Below are 20,348 nucleotides of genomic sequence, written 5' to 3'. Positions count from 1 at the left end.
TCAATGTTGTTAATGTTGTCCTTTTCAGGTTAACATTAACAAAAAATTGCAATTAAATACATCAGAAAAATTTTTTAAAAATCGAACGCGGACAATATCCACTAAATTGGTACTTCTTGTAGATTTGATCTTTCTGACAATGTCCGTTACGTCTCATAGATAAAATTGTTGGTTGAATAAAAGTTATCTAGGATGTACACTGCCTGGGGTGTGAATCATTTTGGGTTAACTCTATAGTTAACCGTCAGTGCAGGTTGCGATGCTTGGAGGATGCAGCACTGACCAGATGCATCATCGTAAATGACGGTCAGGTTGTTTTTAATCACTATTTTATTTCCAATGTCACCGCATCAGCGGCCACCTGATGCCAACGATTAGAGCGCCAGTCGATTAATTTCAAACTGTAAACAAGCAGTTTCACTGGTGCTGCTAAGCAGGTGTTTATCATGAATTGATGGACGCCCTGCAGCTGGTCTGAACGCGGTATTCACCCAGACCATCGTATAAATGGGTGATGGCTGCCTTCATTTGGCGATAAAACTGATGCATCCTGCAGGTTTATGGTGCAGTGAAATATCTGAGTGCCATTTGGGTCTAATCAACAGCAAATTATGTGATGAATGTGCGCATCTTGAGTATTTATTTTAAATGTGAATTAAATGCAATCTTGAAACGACAGCAGAAAAATCCAGACGACAACTTGCCAACAGCAGAATAGAAATCTACAGGCAAACCTCTGCACCAAACGGACTCATTGCTGCATTATATGGGTAAAGAAACGCACAAGTTTGGCCAAGGACTCAATTTATTCATCAGGAAAGAGGAGTAAACGTCAACAAGAGCTAATAAGATTCACAATAATAAGGACACACCTGATTCATCAACAGAAACTCTAGCATGTAGTTGATGCCAAATACTTTGAAGTGTTTCATAATAAGCATTTATGAAACAAGTAATAAACATAATGAAAATCAAGAATAATCTACTATTTTAACATTTCTTTAACTCATCTACTTTTTGTCCACCTACGTATTTAAATAATTGCTGGGTTCACGTTTATTCTCCAAATTACTGTCTCAAGTATGAACGTCTATATAAAAATCAGGTCAAGAAATCAAGACTAATCATCTCGTATTGACCAATGTTCCAGGTGTTCAGGTGGATTTTTCGTCTTGATTTAAAGGAATTCAGTGTTTCAGATGATTAGGTGTTTTTTGGAAATGTACATTGTTGCAACCTGCATGTTTTTTTTTGTTTTTTTTTTTTTTATCAATTGATGGTACACGAAGATTAGACTTCCTTAAAGCTAGATCTCAAGTATTTCTCCTTTCCTTTTTTTTTTTTTTTTTGTCCTGTTTTATCCTCATTCCTGCTTTCACCCCCTTACCAGAGGTCAGCGGCATTAGTGTTTGAATTTTAAGGCTAAGTTATTCGCTTGACCTTGCCATCTGTCAGCATACAGTGTTTTTCTCCTGGGTCTGCCATGTGAGACTCTTGTTATGCTCCCCGGGGCTCCGGGGTAAAGGTTGATACCCTTTCAAATACTTTCTACTGCAAACCATGGGTCGTGTGTGCATGAATATACATATGTATATGAGCTCTGCACTTCAACAGTGCTGCTGGGAATGATGAATGGCTGCCAGGTGTAGGTTTACCGCTCTGACAGCAGAAAGAGTTAAGAGACTGTGGTGAGTCACCGATGTAGCCTGTGGCAGACACCAACGGCCCACACGGATAAGGTCTCCATCTCAGGCTGGAGGAAATGGAGATGAGGCTTAATTTCCGTCATACGAGAGGTGGGACCGTGCAGGAGGAGAGGAGGAGGAGACTGAGCCCGTCTGCGGTCCTGGGGCAACAGAGCCAGCTCACCCAGCAGTCCTCTGCGCCTGTCAGCCTGAGTCAACATCAAACCGGGCCCTTCGCCCCTCTCCACTTGCCTGCTGCTCGCCGAGGTCACGCGAGCGCGGATTTGGCGTGTATGAATAAATCTGGCCTGAGGACGTGTCAGAGGTTTATGATTCAGACGTTTCGGTAACAGAAATCTTCAGCTTCACGTCACAGCAGAGATGTTGCGTTCAAAGAGGGGATGCTGTCCGATTCTCTGAATCTTTGTGGTCTCAGCAGCTCCAGAGCTGCTTCACGTCGTCACTTAAGTTCAGTTTATTCTCTGGAAGGGAGGATAACCTCTGTCTTGACTATTTGCACCAGAAATGTTAATAAAAACCATGAGATGTGATCACAATAGAAGGGCCATGTGTGTCAAAGGCGGGTCGGCTTTAAAGCTCAAGTTTCATTGCGCCTCAGGGACGTCAGAGGCCGTGCAAAAGTGTCAAACTGCTCCTTCCTTATTCTCCTTCCCCAGGATCTGAGTCTGTTCAAATTAATCTCAATCATACGTTCTTGTGACTCTGAAGGACATTTTGCTTTTTTTTTTTTTTTTTTTTTTTTAGAAAATATTTATTTCTATCAGATCCGATCAGAGAAGAGTCAACAATTGGAGAGGAATTGGCCTAAAATAGGCGAGTAGAGCCGGGAAGGCATCTTCTTCTTTCTTTTCCACCATCACTACATCCTCACTCTGAGCTTTAACTTCTAAGTCGCCATGCACAGTCCTGATATAGATTTGAAAGTACAGAAAATGTCCGAATATCCATCCGTCTATCCACTGCCTTCACCTGTTGGTTCGTGTGGGGTTGCCGGGGTGGCTGCAGTCTGTCTGCAGCTGTCGTTGGGTGAGAGGCAGGGAATGCCCTGGAAAGTCACCAGTCCATCAGAGAGCCACGTAGGACACACACACACACACACACATACTGAGGAGCAGATTAGACTACTCAATTAACCATTGATATGTTTTCTGGGACGATGCCCGAATACCCGGCGAGAAGCCACACATTCACAGGGAGAACATGCAGAAAGACTCACAGTTGGGATTTGAACCAAGGACCTTCTTGATGCAAGGCGACAGTGTGATTAGCTGTGCCACCATACAGCTCATGTCCAAACTTATCAAATCAAGTCTGAATGCTTGGCACCTTTCATTGGGGACACATTAATGATGCATCCTACAAGTGGGACATGAAAACATACAGTTCTTTTACAGCACCTTTATACATTATTGGAAAGGTAAGATTCTTCAGATTTCAAGGATGTAAGTCAATGATGGAATCATAGCTGTAGACACAGTAAATGCTTTTGTCAAACTACTCAGAAAGGCAAACAAATGGCCAATATAAAGTCTTATTTCCACAGTCCATAATAATCTGCCACTGAAAACCTCTGATATTTTCTTCTGTTGGCATGCTCTGTTCTTTTGGGGTGGGGGAAGAGGGGGCCGGTTTGTAAGGATTTTGGATAAATTGCAGGAAATTTAATGGTTGAAGCTCGGGGTGAATCTGCTGGACACACATCTTGGGATCAATATTTTCTCATTGTCTCAAAAATATATGAATTGTGGACCTGAACTTTTTGGGAAATTAAATGATAAGCCTTCTAAGATTGATACGCAGAGGAAAGAGCTGCTTATTACTGCTCATGTTTCCATCTCTGCGTCTTAAAACACCAGTACGCTCTTAAAACCGCGTGTATTTTCTTTTGCTACTACTGCATCATTCTTCAGATGGTATCTGATGTTTTAAGCTAATTTCCCTTGATATACCACCTTATTGGTGCCAAGTTGTATTTTCTGTTTGTCAAACTACGATTGTCCGTATTTCCTTTGGGCTCAACTAAGAAAAAAAATCTGAATATGTTGTATTTTTATGACAGTCATTTAAGAAAACATTTAAAAAATACTTCCTTTTATATCGGAATAAAATTTGTTCATGTCTTGAATTTTGGAGCCTCCTTTGAATGAACAACTCATAAGTCAAAATCAAACAATAAAACTGGACTAAATGTGCCAAAACAATCAAGAAACTCCTCAGAAGACCTTCAGGTAGACTTTTTGTAATTCTACAATTTTGCACTGCACTAAATCTGTTTTGAGTCAGGTAATCAGGTTTGTGTTGTTCAGCCTTTTTAAAGTATTTTACCCCAGCAACCAAAAAGCAGCACGTCTGCTCCACAACAAGCTTCAGCATGGAGTATATTCACACTGACACAGCATCTATAAATAGTCAGGCTAGTCCACGCCGTCTCATTCTGTCTCCCTTGTTTTCGTTTTTGTTTTTTCTCTCTCAAACTAACTCCAGTGTCCTCGTGTGACCAAACAGCGACTTGTTCTCCGCGAAAATTCAATTTGCAGTCTAATTCCAAATCAAAAAAAGCTCGTTCAGAGCTCGGCGTTTGCTGAGCGTGACACAAACAAGCAAGGACACCGTCTGAGTGCGGCTCCCTCGCAGGCTTATTATAGCTTTGCCCTCAAGTAACAGAGTTGTTTTTAATTGGCGAGTTGTCCTAATTGACTTTAGCTAATTCGTGGATTAGATTATTGTTACCTTCCCTAATTGAACCATAACTTTCATGTGTTTTTTTTTCCCTGGCTGGTTGCTCTGTGAGTAATTGCTGCTGAGTGCTGCCATTTAAGAGTTCCAGTTTAGAAGTTGAAGGCCCCCCCCCCCCATCACATCCAGTTATGCAAAGCATCTATAGAAATAAAACCAATTAAAGAAAGCATGGAGGAGAAAACTATAGGAATACAACAGCAAAACGGCAGCAGGTTTTGGTTTTGCAGAGTGTAACAGGCTGTGGTGCTAGTCCGTCTAGTGAAATCTCCAAAAAGTGAAACTTCTTGGAGAGTTTGACAGTTGTGTTGGTGACGTGTATGGTCTGAGGAAAAGGAATAGCAAAAACATTTTGAGTAAATGTTCTGCAATTTAAAATGAATTCTTGCCTCTGTAACAACCACTAAAAATAACATAATTCTTGCACAAGGCTGCTGCAGAACCAGTGACTTGATGGAATTGGACTGGCATCCTCTTGATAACTGGCATCATACGGTCAGCTGAGTCTGATTTGACGTTGAGGCCGGAGATGAGACAATATTAGATTGTGAAGAATTGGGTTGTCCTGACGACCTGCCAAAGCGGACAGGTCTCGTGTTGGTCCAAGAGACACGCTGTTTGTCGTTTCCGTCCTTTTCCTCCAGCATTTTAAACGAGTTTGTGTAGTGGGGATCAAAGGTTCCTGGTTTTGATTGCCATTATACTTGGTTAGTATTAACAGGGTTCCAACACACAACTCATGAAAACACTTCCAGACTCATTCACAAAGTTCTCAGAAAAGAACGTGGGGATAAATGGGAAGAATAATGGAAGGAACTTGGTAACTATGAGAGGAAGGGAGGAAAAAAGGAAGAATGGAACTGAGGAAGGAAGGAAGTATGGGAGCAGAGGAGGAAAGGAGGAACTAAGGATGAGTGAAAGGATGGCAACCAAAGACTGGGTTTGCAAATGATCCTGTGGCTAGAAAACTTGTGTACAAAACGGTTGCTTTGTTTTCAACATTCAACGTTGTTTAATGTGCTGTCCTTGATGAAATAAACTTGACTTGAATTGGGTCGAAGGAACTGAGTGTGGGGTTAAGAATAGGTACATTGAACCATCCCTAAATGCAACCAGTTCTTGCTGACAACATTCTTCAGTGTAGATGTTTATACTGATGGAGGGGAAACTTGGTTAACTATATTCAGGATATTAAGGACTTTTTAAAAGTGAACCCATCGCTGTCTGATTGAAAAATGGGCATCATTCTGCAGCATCTGATTCTCTAGACGACTGCTGAACAGAATGAACTATTTACTATCCAATGCAGATTTCCTAGTTTCTGTCTCAGTGTCCTTGGATGTAGGTGTATAAAAATCAGAATTTGGACACGGCAGAGTTTTGCAAATCTGAAATTTTACAATAAATACCCTCTGACTGATGCTTACAGTCACTAAAGCAGACACTCCTAATAAATACTCAAATCTGACAAGGAAAATTTAAACTTGCATGTCTTTGTTTTCAAATAATCACTCAACCCAGTTTCCCAGTGCTCGTCTTACCAGACAAAGTGTGACGTTGCCTCCACTTGTTACATAAATGATTGAATGCACATAAACTCTGCATCGACATCTCCAGCTCTTAGAAAAGCCACAAGGTCCGATCGGTGCATCTGCGGTTCAAGCATTTGCAAAGCGACCTTTGCGTGAACCGTTGACATTTCTGTTGCCTGAAAAGTTCTGGCTCTGCAAAACCCCACAACAACTTATTTCTTAAAGGACACCTGGTTGAGGCCATATAGGAACGCAAGGACAGAAAACTTTATAATTGATACCCAATATGCTATTAGAAATTACAATGCAATATTTAAAAAGGTATGCACACTTTTGGTTAATGTCACTAAATTTTTCTTCCCTGCCTTATCGTCTTTAGCATCTTGATGCCAACTGGTTTGCAGCTCCGCTGAATAGAGGAGGCTTCCTCTGGGACTGCTTTTTTAGCTTCTTGATGGACAGAGAATGAAGATCTTTAAAAAGGTTCCCTTAACCCTCATACATCAATCGGTTTCCTGTTTAGAGGTTCGACTTTGACTTCCCTCTCGTTTTTCTTTAAACCATCTCAAGGTGCGAGACTTGACTCTTTCACACTCTGCTGAATTTAAAACCTATTAATGCAACTCGGCTTTTTTTTGTTGTTGTTGTTGTTGTTAAAGATTTTTGTTTCCCTATAGAAGAACAAGTAAATAAGCTCACATTCAAACCAAAAAGGAAATAACATAAGAGCAAAGCTGGATGTACAGAGAGGAAAAAAATGCAGTTATATGCTGACAGTCCTTTATGCGGCTTTCATTCTTGTCTTGCCGAAGGAGTGTTTTATATTCCGTGTCAGCCTCTGTGTGTGTGGGGACTAAATCAATTCCAAATTATTGCTCCTCTCAATAACTGATGGCCACGTCTGGGAGGAGGAGAAATGATTAATGATGATACTATGGACAATGCGAGTAAGACACACCGAGACATTATCGGCTGCAAGCCTATAGACACACACGTACAGAGAATCTAGCAAAGATTACTAAACGGAGAGAGACATCACTGCACACTTTGGTGACGGGGACAATATTTCACAATCTGAGCGCATGTGGGAAAGAAATAAATCAGTGATGCACGCTGCAAAAAAATAAAGAAGAAATTCAAACAGGCTTGTTAGAATCATGAAATAAAAATAGCTGAATTTAGCTGTTTGGTTTTTTTGGAAAAGGAAGAAAATGTATAAATCTTAAGTCATTATTTCACAATTTGAAATAAATTGTGAAATAATTTTAAAGGTGAGCTTGCTTTTTCCCCGCAAATTTTAAAAAAATCTGTTTTTACATAGCACGTAACTAACTAGTGTTTTAGAAAGGTTTACTTTCCTTGAACCTTTTCAAAGTTTATGTCGTTACAAACTTCGATAGACCAATGAAAGAAAAAGTGTGCCTGTTTTTATTCCCCCCACATGTTAAAAAATAAGCCTAGTGGAAGATTGACCTCAACCCTGACCTCAAAGTTGTTTTTTTGCAGGTTTTCTGTTCAGGATTTCGATCTTTTCATTTTTCCTCGTCACTGTTGAAGATGAGCACAAGATTCACACCAACAGTCCTGCTGACGGATTCCTCCACCTCAGATGTGGATGGATCTCTGCAGCTCCTCCAGAGTTACCATGGGACTTGGGGTTGTTTCTCTGTCCTCGTATGACCTGTCAGTTTAGGTTTAGGACAGAAAAATTGTTGTAGCTTAGCAGTTGTCCCATACCTTCACCATCTTAATTTTGCAAACCATAAATGTATTGTAGTAAATTACAAGGTTTCTGGTTTATAACCTGACAAAGTCAAAATATTCCAGCGTTATAAAGGCACCGTCAGCCTTTTAGTTTAGTGTAAACTACACATTTAACCATATTGGATCCATCTGCATCTCTAAAACTTAATGCTATATTTCTGTAACTGGATGTTTTATTTTAATCTCATTCCTTTGAAGATGCATATTTAGCCATATTTGAAAAACCGAGAAGGTCTGCTTGCTTTTCCCCTGCTTTAAATGTGCTTCCTAAATTTATTCAGAATCTAATATTCAATGCAGTTTTTTTAACACGTTCCCAAGCTGCCGCTCTTGAAATGCTATGAATTTTTAAACGGCGACACTGATTTTCATTAAAACCCGCAAAATGAATCACATTTATCGATGCATATTTGAAGCTGGTTCCTGAAACAAAAACCCGACATCCCTTAAAAGAGTTTAGCTGCAACTTTACATCCCTTTACTTAACATGCTTCAGTCTGTAAATATGTAAATATGCACCCTGCCACTTGCCTGGCTGCAACCCTCAAACATTTCCTCGGCAGCTTGATGCTGTCAGCAAACAGCTAATAATATGTTGCTAATGTTAGATAAACCAGGCTCCCAACTGCCACTGCTGACAAGTCCCACCCTGCGAGTTGACAGGACTGGTTCCGTGGGTTTGTTATGTTTGAATCTGTGATTTTGACTGTCACAGCTTCAGTGCACCGCTGTGGAAATGTTCAGCTGTGACGTTGACTGCTTATTTTACTCATACTCCTTCTGAGTGCAATAAAAACATTCACGGGGGAAATATTTAAAATGCCTAAAACTTGATTTTTATTGTAGAGAATTGCATTTAAATTTCTGGGATGTACACCGAGTTAGTCCCAACAACTTGCATCATAGACTGAGAAATTTTGGAAGATTTTCAACGATGTACTATCTTATTTCTGTCATTCTTGTTATTGAGGCAGAATTATTAATATTTTTTTACCTTGGCAATTTAGGGAAATTGGAGAAAAACTGCAAATTATGAGTCCCATTATGTAAAGCATTTATTTTGTCACAGAGGAAAACAAGTTAGCATAAGTTTAAAAAGTACACGTTAAGTCAGGAGCTTTTGAGTGCGAAAAATATCCACATGTTCAATGATATTGAAATATGCTTCCATTAAACAACAATACCTTAAAATAAAGCTACTGTTTTCAACACAAAAGCAACTGGTTTGCCAAATCTAACATAAAAATTAAATCTACTAAATGAAAGATTAAATAACAGTCCGTGTAGTTGTTTTCTCAGTCTCATATCTGTTTTGATTGGGTTAAAATTTTCCATGACAAATAACCAGGCACGTGCAGAAGGGGGAGCTGCTTGAGCACCTGCCCTTTTTGCTCCTTGCCCCAAAGTGCTCTATTGGTCAATTTTAATTTTATTTATTTATTTATATTTTTTGTATTATTTTCTAAGCCCTCTTCTGACACATGTACTAAAATTATTTTTATTATTTTTTGTACAACATAATAAGCCCTCCGGTCACCTTGTTACCTTTGACCTTTTGCCCGTGACGCATGACGCAGAGGCAACTGCCTCTCGCGCAGTGAGATAAGGCGGCTAACTGGAGTTCAACGTAGCGAACGTTCCAGATTTCACCAATTCACTTTATTTTGGTGAATAAAGTGGAGTAGACTTGCTGCTTGTCAGATGACGGAAAACGTTGAAATATCGTTTCTGCTTCAGCTCTGAGTCGCGGTTTAAGCAGAGAGGTAATGACATACAACAGACACTAACAGGCCTCTGCCTTTCTCTGAAGAACTACTGAGCAGGAGGAGACAGCCAGGTGAGGAGAAACTGTTCTTATCTATCGATTCAGTATTTTTATCATACAGACATTAGGCTGTTGTTGATGAGCTATTAGCTAACTGCTAGCTAACGACTTTGCTAGCAAAGCAAGTAAACTAAAAAGCTTCTTCCCTGTATTGTTAATGATATCAGTCATTCTTCAGTATCGCTTCAATCAATCAAATTTTATTTGTATAGCACATTTCAGCAGCAAGGCATTTCAAACTGCTTTACATAATTAAAATAAAAACAGAAATAATCAGTGAGAAAGAGAGAGATTAAAAAAATAAAATAAAAAAACAAAAAACATTACATCATTAAAACGTCGAAAAGAGAGAAGAAATTAAAAACATTAAAGACATGAAAACATGGAAGACATCAAAACCTGCACTCTAACCCTAATTTAGCCATAAGCAACTCTAAACAGGTGGGTTTTAATTGAGATTTAAAAGCACCCAGTGTTTCAGCTGTTTTACAGTTTTCTGGAAGTTTGTTCCAAATCTGTGGTGCATAGAAACTGAATGCTGCTTCTCCTCGTCTGGTTCTGGTTCTGGGGATGCAGAGCAGACCAGAACCAGAAGATCTGAGGGGTCTAGACGGTTGGTGCAGTAATAACAGATCTTTAAGGTATTGTGGTGCTAAACCGTTCAGTGATTTATAAACTAACATCAGTATTTTAAAGTCTATTCTCTGAGCTACAGGGAGCCAGTGTAGGGACTTTAAAACTGGTGTTATGTGCTCTATCTTCCTGGTTTTAGTGAGAACATGAGCAGCAGCATTCTGGATCAGCTGCAGCTGTTTGATTGATTTATTAGTCAGACCTGTGAAGACGCTGTTGCAGTAATCAATGCGGCTAAAGATAAACGCATGGATGAGCTTCTCTAGATAAGACATAAGTCCTTTAATCCTAGAGATGTTCTTCAGGTGATAGAAGGCCGACTTTGTGACTGTCTTAATGTGGCTCTGAAGATTCAGGACAGAGTCCATCACTACTCCCAGGTTTCGGGCCTGATCGCTGGTTTTTAGTTGTAATAACTGAAGCTGTGCATTGATTCTAGTTCGCTCATCTTTAGGTCCAAAGATAATAACTTCAGTTTTGTTTCTGTTCAGCTGGAGAAAGTTTTGGCACATCCACATATTTATCTGTTCTAAGCATCTATTCAGTGATTGGATGGGTTCAGAGTCACCTGGTGACATCGTGATGTAGAGCTGTGTATCATCCGCATAATTGTGGTAGCTAATCCCATTTCCTGTTATAACCTGAGCCAGTGGGAGCATATAAATATTGAAAAGAAGGGGTCCTAGGATTGAACCTTGGGGTACCCCATATGTGACCTTTGACCTCTCTGATGAGAAGTTCCCGATTGAAACAAAGAAATCCCTGTTCTTTATGTAAGATTCAAACCAGTTGAGCACTGGACCGGAGAGTCCGACCCAACTCTCCAGTCGATTCAGTAACATGTCGTGGTCAACAGTGTCGAAAGCTGCACTGAGGTCCAACAGAACCAGCACTGTGGTTCTCCCACAGTCTGTATTTATATGGATGTCATTGAACACTTTTACAACGGCCGTCTCCGTGCTGTGATGAGCACGAAAACCAGACTGGAAGGAGTCAAAGCAGTTTGTTATTGTTAGGAAGTTATTTAATTGTTTAAAAACAGCTTTTTCAATAATTTTGCTGATAAACGGGAGGTTGGAGATCGGCCTGTAATTCTGCAGTAGTGATTTGTCCAGATTGTTCTTTTTTATCAGTGGTTTGACAACTGCTGTTTTCAAAGCCATCTCCACTGCAGCAAACAGGCAGCTCTTTGTTTTATAGATTAGTCACTAAAAAGTTGCATTGTACCCTTGTTTATATTTTTAATAGTGTAATTCTGTAAAGACTAAATATGTCTGGCCTAGCTCTGATTTACATATCTTGCTAAATTGCGGGTTTGAATATTGCAATACTTTCCTATAACAAAATAGACCTGCAGAAAGAAATTACTCATAAAATATCTTACATATGTATATTTGTATGCTCTATATGGAGATGTTCCTTAGCTTTGATTGTACATGTCACATTTTTGTAATTTATCATTGTTTATTAAACTCTGAAAGCTGAGAGGCTTTGTTCATATTCTGTCCTACAATGCGGTTAGATGTGCCCTTTTTTTTGTTGCTGAGCACCTGCCCCTTTAGTGGTCTCTGTACGGCCCTGCAAATAACCAAATGTTCATGCTTTAGAATTATCGCCCTAAATTTTATATTTGCTGTAGCATACCTGTTGACATTGTATATAAAGTCCAAAGACAACCTTGTTTTTCTGCCAACTTAGTCAGAATTCTAAGAGATTAGAATGTGTTATCATATAACAGATTTTATATTTTGCTCAAAATAGAGATGATTTCAATGTAAAAACTGAATTTGACAGTTTTGCTAATGTTTCTTCTACCGCTAACACTAGACAGCTACCAAAGGTAATGATTGAAGCTGCTAAGAGTTAGTACTGGACTGTTGCTAACATTACATGACTTCTAATACTAACTCTAGAGGCTAGATGTAATGCTAGGTTGTTTGTTGCTAACGTGGGTTCCACAAAACTCGGCTAACACCAGATTAAAGCTAGTTAGAATAGCTATATGTAGCAGGGTTTTATTTGAACAATATTATAGATGTGAAATTTCTCAAAATTTTCTTTAGTCTTTGAATTTATTTTGTTTAGTTGTTTCTCCAGACATTAATACGTGGTGTATGAAGTTCTGTTAGGCTGCTCTTGACAGTTGGTGGTCACCATAGCAACCAGTAACTAACTGACAGCTCCTCCCTCCCCCCTTTTTTTTTGTTGCCGTTTGTTACTCTGGGGCAGAAACTGCTGGACTAAAGTTAACTACTAACTTGATTTTAAACGCAGTGAACCTGTCTGTCGTAAAGTCAACCTGCTGGACCGGAGACGGTCAGTCTGGATTTTCTTTAAAAGATCATCAGTGTCCCTGATGGTTTCTAAAGGTCAGCAGTGAAGGTTAGTGTTTTTTCAAAAAAAAAAAAAATCATTACCTAGTTGCATTCTGCTTTGTAATCCAGAGTGAGGTCAGCAGCAGCAGCAGATTTGCGCTTGTGGGATTCATTTGCCATGTGGAAACAGAGTGGGGTTGATCTCCTCTCTGCTCTGACTGCAGGCTGGGTTTGTTGCTGCCAGCCTGCACTGTTCCTAACTTGCTTGTGCTTCAGTGTGACTTTAGAGCCCAGACCACTGGAAGCAAACGAAAACTGACCTAGTTTGTCTTTGAAGAAAAGCAGGCGACATACATGTGATCGAATGGGTTATTAAAAGAAAAATCACCTGCTATTATAATCCATATTTATTCTCATCTCTCCTCTCCAAAATAAACGCACAAACAGAACATTCATAGTGATGGCTCTAAATAACTACTTGCACTCATACATTTGTGGGCTGGGGGGGGGAATGTATAAACAGACTTGCTCACGAGTCTAAGATGTTCACACAAAGAGCTACTGTCACAGTCACGGCCCAAATGGCTGTTTTCTGTTGTCAGTCATTTACTCCTGAAACATACACTTAGCCATGCTGACAAAGAGTCCCATCTTTTATTATCCGCCTCACAACAAAGCCCAGATTCATGTGTGCTTTCTATCTCACTCATAATCTTCCTCATAGCACTCAGGCTGCACTCTGGGGAGCCATCTCGGAGCAGCGTGCACAGCCTCGTGCACGCAAATGCCGCGCCGTGTTTGGTGGCGCGCGCACACATGTTCAACACACCCTCTCCCTCTCTGATGCGCTGTCTCCGATGCACTTGATAGCTTGTGATGGTAGCCATTGTGAGAGGCAGCGTTCCCCATCTCTGCTGTTATTATTACATTAGTTGTTACGATTTTATCCTGTTTTTCTTAAGTTCTTTCTCTCTCTCTCTCCCTCTTTTATATTGCTCTGTTTCTTCCTCTATTTATCCCCGTCCCTTGGTTCTCCCCATCCTTTCCCGCTCTGTCTGTTGTGATTTAGCGTTTGCTGTGTTTACTCTCCAAATGCAGTTTTAGAAACCAGGGGAAATTATAACTCTAACCTAGGCTGAGACTCTGTCCAAATTATGGCCATTGATTTGTGTCTTTATTATTTCTTCAGCGGGGCCTGAGGCTGAGTGTGGCTCAACACTGCCATCCAGTGGCGGTTTTGTCCACCTCCGTAACAAAAAACGCAGCATCATTTTCTCCCATTGCCTTTCTGAAACACTTTGTTCAAACATATACACTCCCTCCTTCATGCCTGCACCAACTCACATCTATATTAGACAGTTTTGAAGATCAAATACAAGCTTCAAGTTTATAGACACAACTAATGTCAAAAATTAAAGAGTTAAATGTGTTCCTAACCTCAAGGTGACTGGGGAGAGGGTCACTCTGTCCCTCCCTCCTCGAAGGTTTACATTACACAAGGCAGAACATCGAGCGGCACGGTGGCCGCTCTGGTTGGTTTGATGAAGGAATGCCCCAACCATCTGCTGCACATTAGAATTAGACCTCCTGCTCGATTCAATTAGCAGCCCAAGCCAGTGCTACTGATTGGTGATGGGTGGGTGGGGGGGAGGGGGTGCAAGTCAGTGGCTGGAGCTCCAAAGAGGATGAAAACACTGAAGGGGGGGTAGAGAGGAAATATGGTACAAGCAAATCTAGGAAAGGTCTTTAGATTAACACTGGGCTTGAGCTGCCTTTCTACATATCCGTCCTGAGCTTTGTGTTTGGTCCACTCAGAGGTAGGAGTTTTTGTTGTTTTTTTTTTTGCAGAAAAGCTCAGTCTACTTAGTCATGTTTCTGGAAGAAATAGTCTCGGATACATTTAGAAAACTTGCTAAGAATACTTCTTGTAGGATAGCGTAGCTAAAGCTCCAAACAAACACCCGCGGTTGGATAGCTTCGAACGATTCGGTAGAAGATTGCGTGGTCCAATATCTAATTTGCATAATTTATTACCTACCCTCCCATCCTTATCACTATATGTGGAGGCAAGGTTAACTTGGGTCTTCATTGTTTGTCATAGTCCCATTGGTTTTAAACAAGCTGCTGCTCTGACTGTAGAAGTGGCTTTCGGCTAAAGGTTTAGCTGCTATTTTTGTGCATTTCTTGATTTTTTTAGTTTTTTTGAAGATCAGCGTGTGCATCTGTCAAAGTAGCTAAAGGAAATGGGCCTCTGAGTCACGTCATAATTACACCCCAGAGAAACAGGAAGTCATGAATTACTAATTACAGGTTCATAGGCATTCTGAGCAAGAATAAACTACAAAATTGCTTTGGTTAGGTTAATTTTATGGAAGCTGTTAAAACCCCACTCTGGCATATTTGTGAGCAGCTTAAAGCGATATAAAATGGATGCCTTCAGGCATCTGGAAATTGTACCCGAGGAACTAGAGTCTACACTTCTCTGAACCTGAAGACTTGTTCTCAGGATGGTCCGAAGAAAACGATTGAATTGTTTTAGGAAAAGATCACACAAGAACACAAGGTGTCTGGAATTTGTCATTAAGTGCACCTGACCCTTGAAGCTCTGATTATAAAAGCCGATGTTTGTCGTAGCACACCATTTTATTATCAAATCAACATTTTTCTACTCTAAATGCTCCCATGTGACTCTTTGTTTGTGTGTAATTTCTCTTTATATTCTCGATAAATTGGCTTCCAGATGTTTGTGTCCAAGTCTACTGAAGGCAAACAAGATGTTTATCTGTTCCGCCATTTTCCTTTTTATTTCATCAGCTTGGTCTGTTTCCTCCTGTTTTCTTTAAATTGTGGCAGAATGCCTTCTCTTCTGTCTCGCATTGGCGTCCTGCTTTCACTGACGTGATTTGTTCAAATAAGAACCTGTAGTTCTTTAAAGCCCGGGCAATCTTGACTGTTATTTCATCACGTCCCCTCATGGGGTGATGAGCAGAGGAGATGGCACGAGTCCAGTAGTCGTCCTTCATCTTCTCTTTTTGTTTGGTTATCAAATACAACATGGTAAATAATATTTATGCATATCATTTCCACACATTTGTCAATTATTGACAGAATGCAGCGCTTAGCGAAGGTATTTAAACCAGAAGAACTACAAATTTCAATGAAAAGTATGCTTTTGGGTATTCCTTATAGAACCTCCTTTCACCATTTTTACGACTTCAAACAATGGCAATGCTGATAAAACATTCATGCTTTTATTCTAAAATGTCAGGCTTTTTCAAAAAAAAAATTATTATTGTTTTAAAGTCAGATTTAAAACTATAATAAAAGTCCACCCCGAATAAATCACGGCTGAGATGAACAACTTTTCTTTGATTGGTCAACATAAATTGGCCAAAAGGTTTCAAGAACAAAGATTTCCTGAAAGTGAACAAAAACCAGGAACAAATGAGAAGCAAAGTTACTTCAGTTGCATCAGAAATTATAGTTTAGTATTTATCACAGTCTCACAAGGCAAAGGTTTGGTATGTTTTGTTTCCTTTTTAATTCATTTTCTTTTTTTTTTTTTTAAAGAGAACAAATACTGAAAAAATACTGAATGTTGTAGAGTTTTTCTAGCATGGATGAGGTTTACTGTTGTCAAAGGATGGGCAGGTCTTTATCCAGCTACCAAATGTTTATACCTTAGTAGTAAAACCTCTTGAAAGTGGTCAATATTTTTCCCTAGGAATTTTTTAAATAATAAAAATGGTTGTCATTAACCATTTAATAACAATTGCCAGTTATCTGGCAATTGACAAGATAACTTTGAATGGGCTAACAGCTGACATGCATAGGCTGGTCATACTCTGGATTAGCATGAATAGGCTAGCGTTAGCCTTAGATAGGCTAACAGCTAACCTGCCCAGCCTGATCACCTGTGACTTGTACTATTTTTATTTTATTTTTTTTAATTTATCAGGAAAAATCTTTCATTCACTATAAGTAAGCAACACGAATTGGATGCATTAACTTTCTCTTTACAGTTTACAGAAGTCCACTGTGACACTAACATGGAGCTGAAGTTGGCGTCTGATTCGGCTAAAGGGTGATTCCATCTAGTTTTTTGCCACGTTGAGCATCTGTAACCTATTCTACTAGTTAAAAAAAAACTTAAGTAGAGTTAAGTAGTTTAAAAATACTTAACTCTTTAAACACGGACTACATTATTCTAACTCTAAAAGCAGAATATTTGAAACCTAGTCTGTGTTCTGTGAAAGCTTTATTTGCTTTCTGAATACACAAATATGGCCCTTTATTGAACTTGTCAATCAGTAGCCGCCTCTTGGGTGCGCAATATTCTTAATTTTTGCACTAACACTGCTCATACTCAATATAAATAAACCGGTTCTGCAAAGAAAAGCTGGCCAAAATTCTTTCATAGTGATGTAAAAGACCTCATTGCAGTAATTACAAACACCTGATGGCTGCTGCTCTTTGTGAGAAAGCAGAAGCAGGGAAAGGGAAAATTAAGACTTAATAGTTGGCTGTAGGTACAAAACGTCTGAAAACATGATGCACCTCTTCATCGTTTTCTGTTTAAGCATCAATAAAATCTCCATTCCTTACAGGACACAGCTGGTTTTGTTTGTTCCCTGAAGGCAAACCTTACATGTCACCGTAGCACTTACTCACTTACCTACATAATATGCCCTCTATTACAGGAATCGAAGCCTAAACACGCAGACGCACACGAGCTTGCCGTCAACTTAATCTGCCTAATCTCCGCAAATTACGCAAACTCTTCGTTCACGAGGAAGCGGGACACATGAACTGCGCGGAACAAAAGTTCTCATCCGCTCGAGATGCTGTCAAATATTCTCACAGCCCTCGGAGACATAATGCACGAAAACACTCCCTGGTATAAACAGAGCTCTGTGTGGATATGTTCCCAATTATCTGCTGCATGTTTCTCTGATTTTTAACTTGTTCCAGACAGGCATCTTTGGTAAACGCAGGGTTTGAAACAATCGCAGGATTGTGTACTTTACTTGAGTGAACATTGGGCGCTGCAGCGATGCCAGAGGAATATTTGTTGGAAGTTCCCCCCCTCCCCCCCCCTCACTCCAGCCTCTCGTTTTTGGTGTGCGAGCTCGATTCTCTTAATGTCTGAGCGCAGGCTAGACTCGTCTCTCACCTGTTCCTCACTCCACGAAATAAAAAAAAATGAAAAAGACAACAACCCTGCAGTGGATCTGCACGCCATGTTGTGCGAGCGTACCCTCAGGCGGCTGCCGCACACAAAAAGACAAAACTCACACTTGGAACAACATTTTAAAGCAGCAGAGGCTCAGGAGACCAGAAAACCTCCCCAAAAAATGTCATTACTATTTAAAGAGCAAAGAAAACCAACAACTGGAACGTGAAGTTTCCTTAAACGCTGCGGAGAAGGAGAAGGGGTTTGTTTCGGTGCGTTGCAGACGTTTCCATCAGCGGAGAGCGTTTAGCCCACTGCTGATGGAAAATACACAGACGGCTAAACAGCATGGCAGTAATGACTGTTTCTTTTTTCTATCCGTGCGTGTGTGTGTGTGCGCGTGAGCATGTGTGGGTAATCTCCATCTTCCTATTGTTTGGTCTGTAAGCTAAATTCAGCCATAATGACAGCGCTGTGTGCCAGCGGGCACAAAACCTCGGCCTGGCGTGTTGAAGTATCCGGATCGATGCGCGTCTTCTTTTTTTTTTTTTTTCCTTCCTGTGGTCTGACGGCGTGTGTGACGCCGTTAAAAGCAGGACGGATCAAACTAACATCATCTGACAAACCACAAACGTATTGATCTACAAACCTCTAGTCAGTGTTGTTGGTTTGGCACCAATTATGTCTTTGCTGCTGCGTCATACGTCGCTGGAACTTGTTCGGCCTGCTGGCGGACGTAGAAATGTTGTGGGATCAAAACTTTTGAACTTATTTTAACTTACTCAGCAATAAACCGTACATTATTCTAAACAAGTCATTTTTTAGAAAGGCATTTTGCACATTTGTGGTATTAGAAGAAACCTAGTTTTCAAGTTATTTTTTGGGCTCGACTGAACCAGTTTATTCTCAGTTTGTAACAACAGGTGTCGGGTCACTTTTTTTTGCAAAACACACGCTATATTTAGCCAATATAATAAAATAAGTGAAAGCTGATCTGACTTCAGCAAAGTCAACTTTTCTGAAAAGTCTCTGGATACACGTGGTTCTACTTATTATTAACGCTTGGTTATTAAAACATGATTACTTTTTTTTTGCACTTTACATTTTCAAATCCAAGAAGATTGTTGGAAATTTTACCCTGATTTAAAAAAACCCCATCAAGTCTTCTTCTGCTCCAACCACCTGTGCTATCGATGCTAACAGATAAACTCCATCCAGTCTGAGCTCAAGTTATTATGGAAATAAAAAAATACCAAAACTTTTGTTTCTAGAAGTTATATGACTGAAGTGAGCTAAATACAAATGCACACCGTTTTTTCCCCCCTTTCAGTCATATGCATTATTTTCATTCCATTTCAAAATTATACACTTGGTTAGATAAAATCCCAATAAAAATCACTTGACATTTGTGGATGTAGGAAACAATTTTGAGAAGCTCGTCGAATGTGAATTGCCTTTTAGATCTCTTATTCCGTGATTGAGGAGTTGCTGAAAAATTAATGTTTAAATGACCTCAAAAAAGAAATTTGCCTGGATGCGTCGACTTCAAATTTGATTTGACTGATTTCAAAATTCAGACAGCTTTACCTCCAGTCCATGGCTAATTGTGCCTTCAAGCAATGGTTAATGTGCTGAACCTTTTACTTGACCTTTACCCTTTAATTCTGAACCTCTTCCTCAGCGGTTGGCGACTCCTAAAGCAGCAAGGAATTTTTCAGAGTCAACTAAAAGGCTTAGTTCCACTGCAAAACCTGTTTGTTTGCAACTCTTGTCTGCTACTCACCTGAAGTTCCTCCAAAGAACGTTGTTTTGATACTTCTTCACTCGTGGAACCAATAACTGTGCGTCATTGTAGTTCGGTCCTATGCGCACCTTTAACCAAACTAGTCACTTTATTTTGTAATGTTAGGAGGTATGGTATAAAAATCACAATATGTCTTTCACAAAAATGAAGCTAGCTGGGCAGTAGCATCTTGACTAACAGTTGCTGTAAGCGAAGACGGACGCTGCAAGGGGAAAACTGAGCAGTGGCTAATAATTTATTTTGGAAATGTTTATGCCAACAATTGTTAGTTGATAACTAGGAAATGTAACCTAATGAAATAAAGATGAACCAGAATTGTATTCATTTTTAAATATTGCAATTGTTTTGATTTAGTAGACTAAGATACATTGTTTTATATCTGTTTTTAATCATTTCTTTGTATTTACTGTTGATCTTAACTTTTCACTCAAACCACCTGGACGGTGGTGTGAATTAGCTATGGCTATAAATACCGAGCGTTAAGTTGTCTCTTCTATCTGCACCCTGTCAAATAAATAACAAAATAAAATTGTAGTTGGATTTGGAAAGAAATATAAATAAATCTGCCAAAACTGAATGTTCCCCCTATGTTTCTTTACATGTTAGCATTAGCACTGTCTCACAGCTAGCGGTTTAATATTGTGTAGGATTTTTTTTTTTTTCTTTGAATTTTTTGCCATGGAAAAAAAAAAGGCAAATATTGATGTGCATATTTTAGTGGTTAATGACATATTACATTTTTTTTAAATAAACAGAAATGGCATTTCAGCTAATCATTAAAGATTATTTAAAAAGTAGCTACTGTCACAGGCAAGGTTTTGAAAACGATTAGAAATTGTTTTTGCGCGTTATTACAGTTT

At 39.6% G+C, this 20,348-nt stretch overlaps 2 long non-coding RNA genes across 3 annotated transcripts in view; one reads left to right on the top strand and one right to left on the bottom strand.

Annotated features, from left to right (window-relative positions):
- Positions 1-20,348, top strand: part of LOC145548932 (uncharacterized) — a 92,190-nt gene that overhangs the window by 11,599 nt on the left and 60,243 nt on the right. The window lies entirely within an intron of this gene.
- On the bottom strand, positions 7,385-14,129 carry LOC145548934 (uncharacterized). The gene is made up of 2 exons (XR_014084880.1): positions 12,614-14,129; positions 7,385-7,655 (listed from the first exon to the last, which is right to left on the bottom strand). It is a non-coding gene; the product is annotated as an uncharacterized LOC145548934 (long non-coding RNA).

Source organism: Poecilia reticulata, chromosome 18, assembly GCF_904066995.2.
Source record: "Poecilia reticulata chromosome 18, P_reticulata-male-v2, whole genome shotgun sequence".
NCBI classification, from domain to species: domain Eukaryota; kingdom Metazoa; phylum Chordata; class Actinopteri; order Cyprinodontiformes; family Poeciliidae; genus Poecilia; species Poecilia reticulata.
Note: the sequence above shows the minus strand (reverse complement) of the source record. Positions and strands in the feature narration are given on the sequence as shown.